We start from the raw sequence: 5732 nt of genomic DNA, 5'->3' as shown, positions 1-5732 counted from the left end.
ATAACTGCTATTATTATTATTACGTTAAGACTAAGGTTGAAGCTGTAGAGGCGAGTCAATTTAAATAAAAAAACACTAACCTGTGTTTTCAGCAGAGAGTAAAACTAGTTATTAGTGATTTTATATATAAGAATAACGGCCCCTGGTTTGTTTTTTCTCTCGTAATTCCAGCAAACTGATAATTGTTAAAATGTGTAGAGAATATAAAAGTAAGGGCACAAAACTGTGAATGTTCAGTTTCACTTCAGAGGAAATAATAATAATAATAATAATAATAATAATAATTAATAAATTATAATGAATGAGTGTCATTATAGTTGATGGAATTAATGAAATTCAAGAGCAGGTGAAACTTTGTCACAGCGGAAAAAATAAAACGACGAACAAGACGAGAAAAATTCAGAGAAAGAAAGAGAGAGACAGACAAAAAGTGATGGATGTCATTTCTCCTCCTTTTCTTCTCCCATGTCTGCACGTTTTTATATAATCATACATTTGGTTATTTTCCTCCCGTACATGCGCACACACACACACACACACACACACACACACACAGAGAGAGAGATGAGTGAAGTGCTTTTAAATTTCCTCTCATCATTCCTCTCCCTCGCTCTCTCCCTCTTTATCCCCCTGGAGGGAAAAAAAAAGGATGAGAGGGAAAAAGACAAGTGTCTGCAGCATTTGCCCCTCACTCTAAGTGTGTGTGTGTGTGTGTGTGTGTCCCTTTGCATCTCGTTCTTTCTCAGCTTCACCTCTTTCCCATGCACACACACACACACACACACACACTTCATTCCGTGGGTCTTTTATCATCATCATCATCATGATCATCATCATCCCCCTGATAAATATTTGGTCCCCAAACTGAGTCTTACTCCATCGCTCAGCCTTGAAAACCCATGGACCTAAACGTAAAAAAAAAAAGTGTCCAGAAAACGTTGTCACATTGTCAGATTTACACTCACACACTCACACACTCGCACACACACACACACACACACACACACACTCTGAGCAGCAATAGAATTCAAACTCTTCACCCACAAAAAAGCCAAGACAGAACGTGAGGACGAGCCACGTTCACAAAAAATGTCTCAATAAAAGACGTATTATGTCCACACAACACAAATAAGGAAACAGGCAAATATTGAACGAGTTACTGAACAACAACTGACAAAGGAACTTCAATCCATCCATAACAACTAGAATTTACCACAAGTATAAATGATCGCATTTACTTATGTCAATTTGCCAAGAAGGACACCAAATTCAAAATGGCCGTCTTCCTGTTGAGTCGAGGCCGTGGTTCCGATGGACTTTTTTGTTCGTCTTGGGCTCTTACAAGTTCCCGCCAAGTTTCGTGAAAAACGGGGAAACTTAATCTTGGCGTGCTCCATCCACGTTTCACAGAGTTTGAGCCCTGTGCTAATATCGCATTTTCACCAGACTCAAGACTTTTTATGCACGTTAACGCCCTCAAACAAAAGCATGGCTTTAATAATAATCTGAACGATTACTGCCACTCGTGGCTCGGGAACCCAATTACTTGTAAAAAAAACAATTAATGATGTCTGTGCTCGGGGTCCAATGGAGGTCGGGTACCCAGCATTTGAACCGGCAACCTTCTGATTACAAGCATCACATTAAAGAAGCTGAAAAATCAAAGAAAGTAGAAAATATTCACATTAAAGAAGATGAAAAATCAAAGAAAGTAGAAAATATTCACATTAAAGAAGATGAAAAATCAAAGAAAGTAGAAAATATTCACATTAAAGAAGCTGAAAAATCAAAGAAAGTAGAAAATATTCACATTAAAGAAGCTGAAAAATCAAATTAAGTAGAACATATTCACATAAAGAAGCTGCAAAATCAAAGAAAGTAGAAAATATTCACATTTAATAAGATGAAAAATCAAAGAAAGTAGAAAATATTCACATTAAAGAAGATGAAAAATCAAAGAAAGTAGAAAATATTCACATTAAAGAATAGAATAGAATAGAATAGAATAGAAAATACTTTATTAATCCCTTGCGGGAAATTCTTTTGTCACAGCGCTCCAGTGTACAAAGGTAACGAATGTTGTAACAGCAATTTTTTTGGAAATTACAAAATTACAAACTATAGGAAGAAGTAGGAGTAAAAATAAGAATAAATTTACAGAGTTAAAAATACTATTAAAATAAGAATAAATTTACAGAGTTAAAAATACTATTAAAATAAGAATAAATTTACAGAGTTACAACATTTCCAGAATATCCATTTCCAGAATATACTTCACAAAAAGCTGAAAAATCAAAGAAAGTAGAAAATATTCACATTAAAGAAGCTGAAAAATCAAAGAAAGTAGAAAATATTCACATTAAAGAAGATGAAAAATCAAAGAAAGTAGAAAATATTCACATTAAAGAAGCTGAAAAATCAAAGAAAGTAGAAAATATTCACATTAAAGAAGCTGAAAAATCAAATTAAGTAGAACATATTCACATAAAGAAGCTGCAAAATCAAAGAAAGTAGAAAATATTCACATTAAAGAAGCTGAAAAATCAAAGAAAGTAGAAAATATTCACATTAAAGAAGCTGAAAAATCACAAAGTAGAAAATATTCACATTTAAGAAGATGAAAATCAAAGAAAGTAGAAAATATTCACATTTAATAGATGAAAAATCAAAGAAAGTAGAAAATATTCACATTAAAGAAGCTGAAAAATCAAAGAAAGTAGAAAATATTCACTTTACAGAAGCTGAAAAATCACAAAGTAGAAAATATTCACCTTTAACAAGTCTGCCACAGCTAAAAAAAACGGTTTAATATTTCATCGAGGACATATTTATGAGATATTAAACTGATAAGAACAGATACTTTACACTTGATCTTAGGCAGAAGTGAGAAGCGTATCAAGTGATCGTCACAATCACTTTCCACAAATGTCTTTGGTTTCAAAAACGACAGAGAACACAACCTTCACATGAAAGACGGTAAGTTACTTAAATGAGAAGATTTCCCTGCTGCTGCTGAAGTCTGAGCCAGTGAACTTCAAGGCATCAGTGGGGGGGGGGTGCTGAGGTGAAAATGAGATTTAAAAAAGAAAAGATGAAATGACAGAGATAATAAGAAGAAGAAGGAAAAGAGAGCTGACGGAGAACAACAGGTGGGAGAAAAGAGAGAGGAAGGACGGAAGTGCGGTCGAAGAGGACGAGTCGTTTCCTTCTTGACTGTGTTCACTCTGGTATCAGCGGCAGAACACAGTGGATTAAGCCTGAATTTCTAGTTCATTTAAACCTGAAATCTTAAATGAAGTTATTATTGATTTTATTGAAAAAAGTTACTCTAGTAAGGGGGAAAAAAAACACTATTTTAAAATAACTGAAATTATTCAGGTGCTTCTGATTCTACTACTAATACTAATAATAGTAATGATAATAAGAAGGAGCGCCAGTTACCTTCAGCTTTCTGATTATTACCATTAATCCGTCAATCACGGGAATGAAAAATGTGAAAAATATGAAAATCGAGTCGTGAAGGAAAGAAGAACTATTATAAAAAAAGCCAGATTTTATAAGAGCACTGATATAAATCTACTGTGTGTGTGTGTTCATGTATTCATGTCTTTGTGAGGTCCAAAAATCTTTATCTATCCAGGGTTAGGACCTGGTTTTACGGTTCTAGGTGAGTAGGATTAGGCATTTTTGAGCTGTGGTGCTCACAGTTCAAAGGGTGTCAAATATAAGGCCCGTGGGCAAGAACCGGCCCACCTGAGGGTCCAATCTGGCCTTTAGCTGGTAAATTTATTAAAATGCACTTATAATACATTTATTTTACTATCTTGAAAATCTAATTTTGCAGCAATATATGTGTCCTTTAAGAAGTTTTAATTGTAACAACGTAGGAAACTTGATTAAAAAGAGAAACCAATGAATAAGATGAATAAGAGTGTATTTTTAGTTCAGTTATGGATCTAAAAACAGATTTCATCAAATTTCCTAAAAACCAATAACTTTCCCAAATGTTGAAGCTGAAAAATCAAAGAAAGTAGAAAATATTCACATTTGAGAAGCTGAAAAATCAAGTAGATAGTATGAAACAATACTATATATTTAATTGTTAAAGTTTTACATAATATTGTAAAAATTGCACTTATTTTTCCTGATCGTTCATAACGCGGTTTGTAGAGAGGAGGATTCGTTACATGTAAAATTCATACACACGTTTGTGTTTCGCAGCTATACTTCTCAGGACACCGCAGTTTATTAGGACCAGGATTTGGTCTCCATGAGGACTACTGGTCCTGACAAGGTCAGTGTTTAATGCCGGTCAAAAAAGGTCGTAGAGGAGGAGACAAATACAAGAACACACACGCACACACACAAACAGTCTCAGAAACGTCAGCCTTAACCACACACACACACACACACACACACACGCACACACACACACACACAGATACAAGGGCACACACACACACACACGAAAGGGGCAGGGACAGTAGCAAGTCTTTAATGAGGAGTCTAATATTCTCTTGGAGACCTGTTCATACCTTCATTTAGACGTAGTGTGTGTGTGTGTGTGTAGGGCAGGCCAAGCACACACATTACATATCACGGGGTGGAGCCAATTGACCAGCCTGAGATCGCAAGTGAAGTGAGGGAAGAAAGAGAGAGAGAGAGGAGTAAGAGTTATCTATAGAGTGTGTGTGTGTGTGTGTGTGTGTGTGTGAGAGAGAGCGAGAAAGAGAGAGAGAGAGAGAGAGGGAGTGAGAGAGAGAGAGAGAAAAAAGGCCATGGAAGTGAGAAATAGAGAGGGACACCCAGTAATCCTATTCATTATGAATTCTCCTGGTGAAAGAGAGGATGAGACGTCCACAGTGGAGGATGCAGCTTTGTAATAGGGACTGTCATTATTTTAAGAAATAATTATCCGTGCTGCTCTCGCCCTTTGAAATAATAAACTCTGTTCTCCTCTCTCTCTCTCTCTCTCTGTGTGTGAGAGAGAGAGAGTTGAAATAGAAGTTAGAAGAAAGCTCTTAGTGTGAATTTAACCTAGCAACAAGAAAAAAAAATCTCCTCATGAAACTGAGACTCTGATTCAACCTGGACCGAGAGGACTTCTGCTTTGGTTCTGCTCTAGAAGAATAGTTGGAAGTCTCCTCGTGTGATGATCATGTTTGAACTGAAATATATTTTGTCCTAAACGGAGAGCATTCACTCCTCCAACTGCCACAAACTCACAATCTACGTACGTACATTTTTAAGCTTTGAGGGTGCGTTCACACCTCGTAAGATGTGCTTTCTGCAATCGGATCTGCCAGACCACTTCGGGAGGGGGTCATAGGACACATCGTGTAACTCTAACGAGTCTCCGATGCGTCTCCGCTCCAAAACGGCGACAAAGCCTCGGTTGTCGGTTTTCCACGCGTCGAAGACGACTTAAACAACTTAAGCGCGATGCTGACGTTGTTGTTGACGTGGCGGCGCACAGGATGTGACGACGTCTGGAAATCTTTGTAGGAGAAGAAGAGGAAGGAGGAGATGACCATGATTTTAAAGAAAGGGATCTTTGTTTGTATGTTACTTAACGCAGCGTCTTTGCATCACCGCAAAAGTCTTTTTTGGGGGGGGGACAAAAGCATTTAACTCACAGGACATTTCCTGGCCCATTTATGGTCAATAAATAAGTCTAAAAGTCCAGGCGGACATTTTGAGGGTTAGGTGTTAAAGGGTTAAAGTGGACACGG

At 36.8% G+C, this 5732-nt stretch overlaps 1 pseudogene; it reads right to left on the bottom strand.

Moving 5' to 3' along the window:
* Positions 1–2775: 2775 nt before the first annotated feature.
* Positions 2776–2895, bottom strand: LOC122771718 (annotated as a pseudogene).
* Between the last annotated feature and the right edge of the window lie 2837 nt (positions 2896–5732).

Source organism: Solea senegalensis, linkage group LG6 (genome assembly GCF_019176455.1).
Source record: "Solea senegalensis isolate Sse05_10M linkage group LG6, IFAPA_SoseM_1, whole genome shotgun sequence".
Taxonomy (NCBI): Eukaryota; Metazoa; Chordata; class Actinopteri; order Pleuronectiformes; family Soleidae; genus Solea; species Solea senegalensis.
Note: the sequence above shows the minus strand (reverse complement) of the source record. Positions and strands in the feature narration are given on the sequence as shown.